The 15,614-nt window shown below is 38.8% G+C and overlaps 1 pseudogene across 2 annotated transcripts in view; it reads left to right on the top strand.

Moving 5' to 3' along the window:
• Positions 1–271: 271 nt before the first annotated feature.
• The window catches only part of Dmtf1l2 (cyclin D binding myb like transcription factor 1 like 2), a 44,123-nt pseudogene continuing 28,780 nt past the window's right edge, over positions 272–15,614 (top strand). Inside the window, exons 1-2 of one of the 2 annotated variants that reach the window (XR_015646642.1) lie at positions 272–426; positions 688–767. The product of XR_015646642.1 is annotated as a cyclin D binding myb like transcription factor 1 like 2, transcript variant X1 (transcript). The remainder of the gene's footprint in view (positions 427–687; positions 768–15,614) is intronic. The other variant, XR_015646643.1, reaches the window with a different exon arrangement.

Genomic DNA, 15,614 nt, shown 5'->3' on the forward strand with positions numbered 1-15,614 from the left:
AATTGTATCACTAAATGGTTAAACTTATTCTATCATAATGGTATACTCTTTAAAAATTTAATTTATCAGGAATTTATTGCCATATATACATTATATATATGTATATATATATATATATATATATATATATATATATATGTGTGTGTGTGTGTGTGTGTGTGTGTGTGTGTGTGTGTGTGGTTTCAATATCTATGCCCTAGACTTTGAGGAACTGGTGTAGAAAAAGAAATGGCCATCTGTATTGTCTACTGAACTATGACCTCAGGATTCTGTTGTCATGATAACCATGTTGTCTGAGTAAGGCCTAGCACAAGCTACTCTGATACTTTAGTCTTTATAGATCACAGGTTATTTAGACATCTACATCTCTTCATTAGAAAGTAACATTTCTGTGACTTGAAAGTTGCAGGGTATTAACGTTTTGAGGTAATTTTTCATTTCTTCTGAAAATATTTCCTTCTTCATTCCACTGTAAATATAATGACCTTTTATCAGCTCTCCTTTGTGTACTTTTCATTATATTATTGCTCTTTCAAACGATTTTCCTTATATTGTTAATATCAATGTAATCTACATGTAAATAGAAAATAAATTCTTTTTTAGTTTGGCTTTAATATTAATATCTTAGTCAATGGCCCATTCTAAAACTTGATTATAACTAATTAGATTTTCTTTTTCTTTGTGAAGTGAGAACTTACCTGAAAATTTACATTTTAGCTGTTCACCTTCCTGGGAACAGGGTATCAGTGATATCTGAGACTATTCTGGTAAGTCCCTTTCCATATTATATTACTCCTTTTTGGGGATTTTTAGATGATTTATTTTGTTACTATTGGTCAAATATTGATTTATTTCTTTTAATATTCTATTAATGATCTATTTATTTGACACATGCCTTCTAGTATAAAAATGTGTAAACCAATTTCAGTCAAGCTGCAATTAATTTATTTAAAAATATTCCTTTATGAATCTCATTTGACTGTCATGACTTTGAAAATGTAGTTTGTTTTCTGTAATTAAATTACCTTTTATATCCTATTATATGTCTTTGGTTTATTCTATTAGGGTTCTTAAAATGCATATTCTTTAGTTGCATATGTTTTGCTCCATTTTTAAGTCAAATCTAGCTTACTGCTAGTACTCTTATGTATATTGAGTGGTTAATAGCCATTAATACTATAAAGTTAATTTTATCCTTGTAAAACATGAAGACTTATTTGATTTTTTCTTCCTGTGATAAACACCGTTATCAAAAGTTACTTGGAAAAAGAAAATGTTAGTGTCCAATTACACTATCAGGTAATAGTCCATCACTGAGGGAATTGGGAAAAGAATCTCAAGACTGACACCTGGACCAGAATCAATTGAGGAATATTGCTTACTAGATTGCCATCAGGCTCACATTCAGGACACTTGCTATGTTTACCTCTATCTATCATCTATCTATCTATCTATCTATCTATCTATCTATCTATCTATCTATCATCTATCTCTCCATCCCTCCATCTCTATCATCTATCTTTGAATATTTTGCCCAATGTTCTGATTTACCAACTTTACACCAACCATGCCATATATACCCTCTTCCCTATTGACCCAAATTTGTATCCATTAAAAAGTCCATTCAAATCTAATTTCCATTGCCTAAATATTCCTGGATGTTTGTTGGTGTTCTAGTCATTATTCTAGAAGTAGTAGTACCTGGGAGAATGGAGATAATAAATAAAGTGGTCTAAAGTTTCATGCAAAAGCCAACTTTATTAGAGTATCTCAGACAATGCATACCCTGATGTTTAAGAAAGGTCACATGAGTAAAGTAATGATGAGAACAAGCTTTATACAATCTCAAGAAAAAACTGTATGTGGTAAAAATATGTTTTTCCCCCATAGAGCAATAGTTGAGTGAGCATAGCAAGTAAAAATGAGTAATCTGAAGTAAATTCAACCTTATCCACTAAATCTAGGAGTAGCAAAAAACACATTATAAAAAATATTAATATATTTTCAAGAAACGGAGATGACAAGGTCCTGTTTTCTTGAAGTGTTTTTACAAGTACTTAGAATATTCTTCACAAAACTCAATTCCTGGACAGTGTTTTGACAGATGTGTGATATTCTACTGGATGTTAGTCAACTTACTGGGGACACATTTTTAAGATGACTGTCTTCTTCTCCTAACAGCTAACAGTTGCAAAGAGGTCCAAGGTAGAATTGTGTGCCTAAACCCTCTACAAGCTGGAATTTGGTCTAGCTTGAACTGGTACATATTTTGTACATGCTAGTATAAAACCTGTAAGTTAACATGTGTAGGTTTTCTGTGTCCAGCAGATAATAATTGTCTTGGTTAGGATTTTACTGCTGTGAACAGATACCATGAACAAGGTGATTCTTATAAGGACAGCATTTCAAGTAGGACAGGCAAGAGCATGGCAGCATCTAGATAAGCATGGTACAGGCAGAGCTGGTGAGAGTTCTACATCTTCACCTCAAGGCTGCGAGTGGAAGGCTGACTTCCAGGCAGCAAGGATAAGGGTCTTAAGACCACACCCACAGTGACACACCTAATCTAAGAAGGTCACACCTCGTAATAGTGTCACTACCTGGGACAAGCATATATAAACCATCACATTCCACTTCCTGGCCCCCACAGGATTGTTTAAAACATGTGTCTATAGGGGCCATACCTGGATATACCATAATAAAAAAGGATATTTAGTCCAACTTCCAAAGTCTCTATAGTTTATAGCAGTCTCAACAATGTTAAAAGTTCGAAGTTCAAAGTCTCTTCTGAGATTTATCCAAATCCCCAAAGCAAAACAGGGAAGCACCTGGGAAAACTGCAAACTCTGCATCTTCATTCTGATGTCAAGGCAGTCTTCAGATTTGCACTCTTTTTTTCATCTTTGTTGACTCCAACAAGCTTCTTTTCGCCTGGGCTGATTTACTCTCTCCCTTTTAGCAGCTGTCCCTAGCAGGTATCCCACATCACTGGCACCATTAACATCTTTGTGTCTCCAACTCACTTTTAACTTCACAGCTTCTTGTTCCTAAGTCTGGGATTCACAAATTATTTTCTGGGTTCCTCCAAAGGGCTTGGGTCACTTCTCTAGCTCTGTCCTCTGTAGCACTCTAGGCTCTGTTTGACTCAACTCCCCTGCTGCTTTGGGTGACCATCCTGTGGTAGAGGCATCACTAATACCCTGGGGTCTTCAAATGCAACTAGGCCTCACCAATAGCCTGTCATAGACTTTATTCATACAGCTAAGCCTGAAATTCTTTTCATGACCCCTTCAGTCCTGGGCTGTTTGCTGCAACTGAGGATGCACTTTCATCAATGACCTTCTGTGGCCTCTACAGTGTCATGACAGTTCTCTATGGCCACTTCATACCTTCAAAACCAGTACCACCTGGGTGACTCTTACACATTACCAAGTTCAGTTGCAAGTTGAGATACAACCTTGACTACCACTGGAACACATCTTACTCCTCCCACTTCTCCTCCTCCTCTCCTCCTCTTCTTTCTTTCTTTCTTTCTTTCTTTCTTTCTTTCTTTCTTTCTTTCTTTCTCTTCCTCCTCCTCCTCCTCCTCCTCCTCCTCCTCCTCCTCCTCCTCCTCCTCTTCTTCTTCTTCTTCTTCTTCTTCTTCTTCTTCTTCTTCTTCTTCTTCTTCTTCGTTTCCTTTTCTTTTATTGGATATTTTCTTTATTTACATTTCAAATGTTATCTCCTTTGCCAGTTTCTCTTCTGGAAATCCCCCATCCTATCCCCCCATCTCCATGAGAGTGCTCTCCACCATCTACCCACTCCCTCCCACCACCACTCCCTTCCACCACCCCTCCCTGGCATTCCCCTACACTGTTGTATTAAGCCTTCACAGGACCAAGAGATAGCTTCTTGGTGCTCCCAGAGAACACCTTCCCAGAAGATTTCACCTCAGTGATGCTGTCTCTTCTTTTATTTTTTGAAGATTTATTTATTTATTTATTTATTTATTTATTTATTCATTTATTTTTATTGTAAGTACACTGTAGCTTTCTTCATACACATCAGAAGAGGTCATCAGATCACATTATAGATGGTCATGAGCCACCACGTGGTTGCTGGGATTTGAACTCAGGACCTATGGAAGAGAAATCAGTGCTCTTAAGCACCGGTCTCTTCTTAATCACTGCTACAATATCCTTGGCTCTAGCTAAGCAGCATCAATTTTTCCAGTTGTACCTTCTGGTTTTGACTCTAAAGCCAGAGACACATGGCCAAAGATGCTCAGTTCTGCTGCATGCTGGGGCTGGAACATGGGTCCCTTTTTCTATAACATTGTCACCAACTTTCTGTTTTCCAACTCCTTCACTGCCTAAGCTTGCTTGTCCTGGTACTTGCTCTGAAGATTGACCTTGAACTCAGAGATCTGCATGGTTCTATCTCTTGTAATGTTAGGTTAAAGGCATGTTCCACCATGCCAGGGTTTAAGTTTTTGTTCACCTGGAACCTGCTCTTTCCCAGGCTGACATTGAAGTCAGAGATTTGATTGGATTGCTCTCCTGGGATTAAAAGTATATATGACCATACATGGATCTAAATTTAGCTGGGTGGTATCTTGCCTCAAGGTCATTACTTCCTTATTTCAATTTAATATCCTTGAACACAGGATTTCACTTCATGGTGCCTCTTTAACACTAGATCAATATAGTTTATATTTTCCTTTCTTAGCTTCCTATACTTGTTCAAAACATTCTTTAAGAGACTTAACAAAGTCTATGTTGGGCCTTTTTGAGATTTCCTTTGTCAGTGCAATTAATATAAATCTCTTTACATTATCCTCAGGTAGATTCTTCAGGCAAGGGCAAAAAGCAGTTACATTCTTCATTAAAATACCACAAATCAGTCTCTAGGCCATCTATTGAAATTCTCCACTGAAGCCTCTTAGGCCAGGTTTGCACAGTTCAAATCACTCTCAGCAATGAAGTTTTCCATATTCCTACTATGATGGCCCATGAAGCCCCAGTTAAAGCTTTCCACTCCTTTCCAAATCCACATTCTTCTAAATAAAACCCTGGTCAGAGAGGCTTTTTAGTGCAAAATCTCTGTCCCTAATACCAACCTCTGTCTTAACTAGGGTTTTACTGCTGTAAACACACCATGACCAAGGCTACTCTTTTAAGAACAACGTTTAATTAGGGCTGGCTTACAGTCTCAGAGGTTCAATCCATCAAGGAGGGAGCATAGCAGAGTTCAAGCAGATGTGGTGCAGGATGAGCTGAGTGTTGTAATTTAGGTCCAGGTGTGTTCAGAATGATAATTTCCAGTTGGGATTCTACCCAGTTATCTTATTATCTGTGCTTGTGCTTGCTATCTCTTTCTAAGAATCAGGGAGTTAGGGTTATGGGATGCTGATTCATGAGACTATCAAAACGGAACATGGGGTAATAACTGAATTGATATTTTAAAAGAAAACAAAACAAGAAAAAAAAACAAAGCAAAACTGGGCTTTGATCTGCAAGAGATGAGGGAATAAGAGCATTTTTTTAGTTTCTATTTCCATGATCTGTTCATCAATGAGAGTGGGGTGTTAATATCTCCTACTGATATTGTGTGAGGTTCGATGTGTGCTTTGAGCTTTAGTAAGGATTCTTTTATGAATGTGGGTGCGTTTGCATTTGGAGCATACATATATAGATAGAGATTTCATGTTGGTGGATTTTTCCTTTGATAAATATGAAGTGTCTTTCCATATCATTTTTGATAACTTTTGTTTGAAATTGCTTTTATTTGCTATTTAAAAGGCTACTACATCTTGTTTCTTCAGACCATTTGTTTGGAAAACTGTTTTCCTGTGTTTTACACTGAGGTAGTGCCTGTCTTTGCCTCTGAGGTATGTTTCATGTATGCAGCAAAATGCTGGGTCCTCTTTATATATCCAGTCTGTTAGTCTATGTGTTTTTATTGGGGAATTGAGTCCACTGATATTAAGAGCTATTAAGGAATAGTGACTGTTGTTTCCTGTTATTTTTGTTGTAGGGTGGAATTGTGTTTGTATAGCTCTCTTCTTTTGGTTTCATTGCAAGGAGATTACTTTTTTGGTTTTTCTAGGGTGTACTTTCCCTCCTCGTGTTGGAGGTTTCGATCTATTATCATTTGTAGAGCTGGATTTGTAGAAAGATATTGTGTACATTTGGTTTTGTCATGAAATTTCTTGTTTTCTCAATTTATTTTAATTGAGAGTTTTGCTGTATGTAGTAGCCTGGGCTGGCAGTTGTGTTCTCTCTGCGTCTGTATGACATTTGCCCAGGATCTTTTGCCTTTCATAATCTCTGGTGAGAAGTTTGGTGTAAATCTGAAAGGTCTCCCTTTATACATTTCATAACCTTTTCTCCTTATTGCTTTTAATATACTTTCTTTCTATTCTGCTTTTGGAGTTTTGACTATTGAGTGATGGGAGGAATTTCTTTTCTGTTCCAATCTATTTCATGTTCTGTATTGTTCTTGTATGTTTATGGGCATCTCTGTCTTTCAGTTAGGGAAGTTTTCTTCTATAATTTTTATTAAGATATATACCGGCCCTTTAAGTTGGGAGTCTTTACACTCTTCTATACCTATTATCCTTAGGTTTCATCTTCTCATTTTGTCTTGGATTTCCTGGATGTTTTGGGTTAGGAGCTTTTTGCATTTTACTTTATCTTTGACTGTTGTGTATATGTTTCCTATGGTGTTTTCTGCCCCGACATTCTTTCTCCTATCTCTTGTATTCTGTTGTTGATGCTTGCATCTATGACTCCTAGTTTCTTTCCTAGGTTTTATATCTCCAGGGCTGTCTCACTTTGGGATTTCTTTATTTTTTTCTATTTTAATTTTTAAATCCTAGACACTTTTGTTCAATTCCTTCATTGATTGTTTGTGTTTTCCTGTAATTCTTTTTGGAATTTTTGTGTTTCCTATTTAAGTCCTTCAACTTGTTTACTTATGTTATCTGTATTTCTCAGAGGGAGTTATTTATGTCTCTTAAAGTCCTCTATCATTGTCATGAGATTTTTTTTATCTTTATTAACATGAGTATTTCTTATATACATTTAGATTGTCATTCCCTTTCCCGGTTTCCCGGCCAACATCCCCTTAACCATCTCCCACTATTGCTCTGTAATATTGCTTGAGTTCAGGGATAGTGATTGCCCCTGAAGTCCTTTTATTGTTGAGAATAGTTTTAGCTATCCTAGGTTTTTTGTTATTCTAGATGAATTTGCAAATTGTTCTGTCTAACTCTCTGAAGAATTGCATTGGTATTTTGATGGGATTGCATTGAATCTGTAGATTGCTTTTGGTAAAATGGCCATTTTTACTATATTATTCCTGCCAATCCATGAGCATGGGAGATCTTTCCATCTTCTGAGGTCTTCTACAATTTCTTTCTTCAGAGGCTTAAAGTTCTTATCATAAAGATCTTTCACTTACTTGGTTAAAGTCACACTGAGGTATTTTATTTATCTGGGACTATTATGGAGGGTGTCGTTTCCCTAATTTCTTTCTCGGCTTGTTTCTCTTTTGTGTAGAGGAAGGCTACTGATTTATTTGAGTTAATTTTATACCAAGCCAATTTGCTGAAGGTGTTCATCAGGTTTAGTAGTTCTCTGGTGGAACTTTTGGGATCACTTAAATATACTCTCATATCATCTGCAAATAGTGATATTTTGACTTCTTCTTTTCCAATCTGTTTCCCCTTGATCTCCTTTTGTTGTCTGATTGCTCTGGCTAGAACTTCAAGAACTATATTGAATAAGTAGGGAGAGAGTGGGCAGCCTTGTCTAATCCCTGATTTTAGTGGGATTGCTTCAAGTTTCTCTCCATTTACTTTAATGTTAGCGACTGGTTTGCTGTATATGGCTTTTACTATGTTTAGGTATGGGCCTTGAATTCCACTTCTTTCCAGGACTTTTATCATGAAGGGGTGTTGAATTTTGTCAAATGCTTTCTCAGCATCTAATGAAATGATTATGTGTTTTTTATCTTTCACTTTTTTATATAATAGATTACATTGATTTTTATTTCCCATATATTAAATGATCCCAGCCTGCCTGGGATGAAGCCTACTTGAGCATGATTGATGATTGTTTTGATGTGCTCTTGGATTTGGTTTGCCAGAATTTTTTTTCCTGGTTGGTGAACATTATTTCTTTTTTCTTTTTCTTTTTTTTATTAATTTGAGTATTTCTTATTTACATTTCGAGTGTTATTCCCTTTCCCGGTTTACGGGCCAACATCCCCCTAACTCCTCCCCCTCCCCTTCCTTATGGGTGTTCCCCTCCCCATCCTCCCCCCATTGCCGCCCTCCCCACAACAATCTAGTTCACTGGGGGTTCAGCCTTAGCAGGACCCAGGGCTTCCCCTTCCACTGGTGCTTGTACAAGGATATTCACTGCTACCTATGAGGTCAGAGTCCAGGGTCAGTCCACGTTTAGTCTTTAGGAAGTGGCTTAGTCCCTGGAAGCTCTGGTTGCTTGGCATTGTTGTTCATATGGGGTCTCAAACCCTTCAAGCTTTCCAGTTCTTTCTCTGATTCCTTCAACGGGGGTCCTATTCTCAGTTCAGTGGTTTGCTGCTGGCATTCGCCTCTGTATTTGCTGTATTCTGGTTTGCCAGAATTTTATTGAGTATTTTGTTTCTATATTCATAAGGGAAATTGTTCTGAAGTTCTCTTTCTTTGTTGGGTCTTTGTGTGGATAACATATAAGAGTAATTGTGGCTTCATAGAAGGAATTCGGTAGCACGCCATATGTTTCACTTTTGTGGAGTAGTTTGGATAGTATTGTTATGAGATCTTCTATGAATGACTGATAGAATTCTGCACTGAACCCATCTGGACCTGGGTTCCTTTTGGTTGCAAGACGTCTAATGAGTGCTTCTATTTTGTTAGGAGTTATGGGGTTGTTTAAATGGTTTATCTGTTCCTGATTTAACTTTGGTACCTGGTATCTGTCTAGGAAATTGTCCATTTCCTGCACATTTTCAAGTTTGTTGAATATAGGCATTTGTAGTAGGATCTGATGATTTTTTGAATTTCCTCTGAATCTGTAGTTATGTCTCCCTTTTCATTTCTGATTTTGTTAATTTGGACACACTCTCTCTGTCCTCTCATTAGTCTGGCTAAGGGTTTATCTATCTTGTTGACTTTCTCAAAGAACCAACTTTTGGTTCTGTTGATTCTTTGTACGGTCCTTTTTGTTTCTACTTGGTTGATTTGAGCTCTGCGTTTGATTATTTCCTCCCTTCTACTCCTCCTGGGTGTATTTGCTTCTTTTTGTTCTAGAGCTTTTAGGTGTGCTGTCAAGCTGGTGACATATGCCCTTTCCTGTTTCTTTCTGCAGGCACTCAGAGCTATGAGGTTTCCTCTTAGCACAGCTTTCATTGGGTCCCATAAGTTTGGGTATGTTGTACCTTCATTTTCATTGAATTCTAAGAAGTCTTTAATTTCTTTCTTTATTTCTTCCTTGACCAGGTTATCATTGAGTAGAGCATTGTTCAATTTCCATGTATATGTTGGTGTTCTTCCCTTATTGTTATTAAAGACCAGCTTTAGTCACTGGTGGTCTGAAGGACGCATGGGATTATTTCTGTCTTTCTGTATCTGTTTAGGCCTCTTTTATAACCAATTATATTGTCAATTTTGGAGAAAGTACCATGAGGTGGTGAGAAGAATGTATATCCCTTTGCTTTAGGATAGAATGTTCTATAAATATCTGTTAAGTCCATTTGGTTCATGACTTCTCTTAGTCTGCCTATGTCTCTGTTTAATTTCTGTTTCCATGATCTGTCCATTGATGAGAGTGGGGTGTTGAAATCTACTACTATTATTGTGAGTTGCAATGTGGGTTTTGAGCTTTAGTAACGTTTCTTTTATGTATGTAGTTGCCCTTGTATTTGGAGCATAGATATTTAGGTTTGAGAGTTCATCTTGGTGGATTTTTCCTTTGATGAATATAAAGTGTCCTTCCTTATCTTCTTTTATGACTTTTAGTAGGAAATCAATTTTATTCGATATTAGAATGGCTACTTCAGCTTGGTTTTTCTGACCATTTGCAGGAAAAGTTGTTTTCCAGCCTTTCACTCTGAGGTAGTGTCTGTCTTTGTCTCTGAGGTGTTTTTCCTGTAGGCAGCAGAATGCAGGGTCCTCATTGCATATCCATTTTGTTAATCTATGTCTTTTTATTGGGGAGTTGAGACCATTGATGTTGAGAGATATTAAGGATTAGTGATTATTGCTTCTATTTCCATTTTTAATTCCTTCAACTGTTTGATTGTGTTTTCCTGCAATTCTTTCAGGGATTTTTGTCATTCCTTTCTACAGGCTTCTATTGTTTATTTATGTTTTCCTGCATTTCTGTAAGGGAGCTCTTCATTTCTTTCTTGAAATCTTCCAGCATCATGATCAAATATGATTTTAAATCTAGATATTGCTTTTCTGGTGTGTTTGGATGTTCAGTGTTTGCTTTGGTGGGAGAATTGGGCTCCAATGATGCCATGTAGTCTTGGTTTCTGTTGCTTGGGTTCCTGCGCTTGCCTCTCGCCATCAGATTATCTCTGGTGTTACTTTGTTCTGCTATTTCTGACAGTGGCTAGAATGTCCTATAGGCCTGTGTGTCAGGAATGCTGTAGACCTGTTTCTCTGTTTTCTTTCAGCCAGTTATGGGAACAGAGTGTTCTGCTTTCAGGTGTGTAGTCTTTCCTGTTTACTGGTCTTCAGTAGTTACTGTGGGCCCGTGTCCTGAGTCCACCAGGCAGGTCGCTTGGAGCAGAAAAGTTGGTCTTACCTGTGGTCCTATGGCTCAAGTTGCTCATGGGGGACTGCTTTTGCGCTCTCTCTGAGGGCAGCAACCAGGAGGGCCTGCGCCTTCTTTTCCGGGAGCCCCTGTGTACCGGGTTCCCAGATAGAGTTAGGTGTTTTCCTCTGGAGTCAGAAATGTGGGCAGAGTGTAGTCTCTTCTGGGTTCCCAGGTATGTCTGCCTCTCTGAAGGTTTAGCTCTCCCTCCCATGGGATTTTTGTGCAGAGAACTGTTAATCCAGTCCCTTCAGGTCCGGGAGGTGTGTGGAGCACAGGGGACCTGCAGCTCCAGTGCCCCTATCTTCCGGTTCCCAGAGGCCTTACACAGTTTCCTCTTGGGCCAGGGATATGGGCAGGGGTAGGCAGTATTGGTGGTCTCTCCTGCTCTGCAGTCTCAGGAGTGCCCACGTGCCCGGGCTGTGAGCTCTCTCTCCCAAGGTATTTGGGAGCAGTGAGCTGATGGCCGGGATCAACGAGGTTGGGGCTCCAGCTAAAAACTGGAAGTGTCTGGTCCCAGAGGAATTTTGCCTCTGAATGTCATGAGACCACCAGGCAGGTCGCTTGGAGCAGAAAAGTTGGTCTTACCTGTGGTCCTATGGCTCAAGTTGCTCATGGGGGACTGCTTTTGCGCTCTCTCTGAGGGCAGCAACCAGGAGGGCCTGCGCCTTCTTTTCCGGGAGCCCCTGTGTACCGGGTTCCCAGATAGAGTTAGGTGTTTTCCTCTGGAGTCAGAAATGTGGGCAGAGTGTAGTCTCTTGTGGTTTCACAGGTGTGTCTCATGAGATATGATTTTAAATCCCAATCTTGCTTTTCCATTGTGTTTGGATATTCAGTATGTGCTTTGTTTGGGACTGGGCTCTTATGGTGCCAAATAGAGTTGGTTACTGTTGCTTAGGTTCCTGTACTTGCCTCTTGCCATCAGGTTGTCTCTGGTGTTAGCTTGTCTTCCTGTCTCTGTTGCTTGATCCTCCTGTAGTCTTGCATGTCAGCACTCCTATAGACCTGTTTTCTTTCAGCCAGATCTAGGAACAGATTGCTTCCCCTGGGTTTGTATGACCTGAAACCTCCAGGTGAATTGGTTGGGTTGCTTGACACAGAAGCATTCAACTTAACTTTGCTCTCTGGTGTGTAGGTCCTCCTGGTTACTTGCTTTCAGGGTTACTGGGAGGATATCGAAATATCCTGCCCCTGACTGCTCCTAGATCCCTGTGCTCAGAAGGCACAGATGGCACTAGTCATGACCCTTTTGGGTCAGGAATGCGGACAGAACTAGTTTTCTTCTCTGAGCTCTCAGGATTGTCACCACTTCTGAGTGTCCAGCTTTCTCCTCCATAGGATTTGGGTACAGGGAGCTGTGGGACCTGTTCAGTTCAGTTCTGGGTACAGGCAGAACCAGCTGGTTCCTGCCACTGACTGCTCCTATATTCTTGTATTCAGAGTCCACTAAGCAGGTGCCTCTTATGCCTGGAATGTGAGCAGATGTGGAGGTGTCCCCTGAGCTCTCAGGATTGTCCGCACTTCTGAGGGTCCAGCTCTCTCCTCCACAAGATTTGAATTTGGAGAGTAGGTTTCCTTTGGACTTTTTCTAGGAATCCTTTTTGTTACTTATTCCCTGTACTTCTTATCTTATTTATTATGCTTAGGTGGGGACTCAACACATTAATATGATCCTATGTGTTCTATTTATTTCCTGTGAACTTCTTATAATACTACCTCTTCCTTCTCAATTGAAAGTCGTTTCCCACGGCTTTAATAATTTGGTCATAATTACACATATGTGAAAATTGAAACAATTTCAGTCCATTTATATATATATATATATATATATATATATATATATATATCATATAAAAAAGACACGTGCTCCACTATGTTCATCGCAGCCTTATTCATAATAGCCAGAAGCTGGAAAGAACCCAGATGCCCTTCAACAGAATAATGGATACAGAAAATGTGGTACATCTAAAACAATGGAATATTACTCAGCTATCAAAAACAATGACTTTATGAAATTCGTAGGCAAATGGTTGGAACTGGAAAATATCATCCTGAGTGAGCTAACCCAAACACAGAAGGACATACATGGTATGCACTCACTGATAAGTGGCTATTAGCCCAAATGCTTGAATTACCCTAGAAGCCTAGAACAAATGAAACTCAAGACGGATGATCAAAATGTGAATGCTTCACTCCTTCTCTAAAAGGGGAACAAGAATACCCTTGGCAGGGAAGAGAGAGGCAAAGATTAAAACAGAGACTGAAGGAACACCCATTCAGAGCCTGCCCCACATGTGGCCCATACATATACAGCCACCCAATTAGACAAGATGGATGAAGCAAAGAAGTGCAGACCGACAGGAGCCGGATGTAGATCTCTCCTGAGAGACACAGCCAGAATACAGCAAATACAGAGGCGAATACCAGCAGCATACCACTGAACTGAGAATAGGACCCCCGTTGAAGGAATCAGAGAAAGAACTGGAAGAGCTTGAAGGGGCTCGAGATCCCATATGTACAACAATGCCAAGCAACCAGAGCTTCCAGGGACTAAGCCACTACCTAAAGACTATGCATGGACTGACCCTGGACTCTGACCTCATAGGTAGCAATGAATATCCTAGTAAGAGCACCAGTGGAAGGGGAAGCCCTGGGTCCTGCTAAGACTGAACCCCCAGTGAACTAGACTAGGGGGGGAGGGCGGCAATGGGGGGAGGGTTGGGAGGGGAACACCCATAAGGAAGGGGAGGGGGGAGGGGGATATTTGCCAGGAAACCAAAGAATTATTTTTAATTATTAAATAAATTAAAAAAAATAAAAAAAGAAAAAAATAATTTGGTCATAATTACACATATGTGAAAATTGAAACAATTTCAGTCCATTATTATTATAGCAGGAAGTATAGCATCGAGGCAGGCATAGCACGGGAGGAGCAGAGAGCTCTACCTCTTGCTCCCAAGACAGCTAGAAAAATACTGGCTCCTACATTAAGGGAAAAGTTTCAATGTCCAACCTCACAGTGACCCAGTTCCACCAACAAGGCCACACCTACTCCCATAAGGCCATACCTCCTAATAGTGGAACTCCCTGGGTCAAGCATCAAACAACTACAGTACCTTCATTCACTGACTTGTCAATTTCATGGCTTTACTTTTCTTAAAATGGAATAAAATCCCATTGAGTAAATATGCCACAATTTGCTTAGCAATTAATTTCTTTGGTGGAAATCTAGGCCACTTATATTTCCTGGATATTGTGAATAAATGAGTAATGGACACAAATGAGTATCCATCTCTAAAGTACAATCTAGAATAGTTTTAGTATATACTCAATAGCAGTATAGCTGTATCATATGTGAGATCTACTTATACCTTTTTGAGTATTCTCTGTCCTGCTTTCCATAGTAGCTGAACCAGTTTTCAATCTCACTAGCAATGAATTAGTGTTCATTCAGGAGTCATTTTACTAAATTCTTGCCATAATTTGATACTAATTGTTTTCTTAATTAAATGGAGGAGTTACAGAAGTGAAGGAGCTGAAGGGTTTTGCAACCCCATAGGAAGAACAACATCAAACAACAATCCTCCCCCCACCCAATGCTCCCCAGGACTTAAGCACCAACCAGAGTACACATGGAGGTATCCATAGCTGCTGCTGCATATGTAGCAGAGGTTGCCATTGTCTGGCTTCAATAGGAGGAGAAGCCCTTGGTCCTTTAATGGCTTGTTTTCCCATTGTAAGGGTATACCATGATGTTGAGGTGGGAGTGGGTGGGTGGGAGTTGCAGCATAGAAACAGGGGGAGGGAGATGGAAGAGGGTGATAGTGGGTGGCATTTGAAATGTAAATACATAAAATATCTAATAAAAAATTAAATGATGATCTAGTTTTATTTTTTATATGTACCTTTCAACTTTGACCAACACTGTCTGTTGAAAACGCTGTGTTTCTCTAATATGTGGACTTGGCTTCTTTGTCAAATATCAGATAGCTGAAGTGGCGTGGTCCCTAAATTCTGCTTCATTGGTCAACAAGTTTGTTTTTATGACACAACTCTGCTTGCTTTATTATTATATCTCTGCTGTGTAATTTGAAGTCTGGAATAGGTGATAATAATTCTATCTGTATATCTATTTGCTCAGGATTTTTTTTTTACATTTGGTCTTTTGTATTTTCAAAGTAAATTTAATATTCTTTTTCATTTGCTTTGAATTTTTGTGGATATTGTGATATATCTATATGTTGGATTTGGTTAGATGGCCAGTTTTCCTCATTATTAATTCTTTCAGTCCATGAGTAGAAGAGATCCTTCTTTCTTCTAGTATCTTCTTCATTTTCTTTCTTTGTCTTAAAGTTTTAACATTAGAAGTCTTTCAGTTCATTGATTAGATTTATTTCAGGAATTTTTTTGAGGTGATTGTAAATGATATGGTTGCCTTGATTTCTTTCTAAAGTGTACTTTCCAGTTGTATACATGCATTAATTTCTATCATGCTGCTTTGACGGATGTGTTTATCAGCTATAGGAATTTTGTGGTGGAATTTTTAGGGTATTTATTATATCATTTCCACATAAAGACAATTTGACTTCCCTTTCCAATTTGTATCACCTTTTTTGTCTTGATATTCTACCAAAGACTTTAAACACCATGTTGAACTGAAAGTGGGGAATGAAGACAAGCTTTTATTGTTCTTGATTTCAAAGGAAATGCTTTGAATTTTTCTCTTTTGGATGGCTTTAGCTGCGGGTTTGTTGGAAATTTCATTATTTTTTTGGTGTAAGTTAATTATTTCTAGCCTCTGAAGGA

This window comes from Rattus norvegicus, chromosome X, assembly GCF_021556685.1.
Source record: "Rattus norvegicus strain SHRSP/BbbUtx chromosome X, alternate assembly SHRSP_T2T, whole genome shotgun sequence".
Lineage (NCBI taxonomy): Eukaryota > Metazoa > Chordata > Mammalia > Rodentia > Muridae > Rattus > Rattus norvegicus.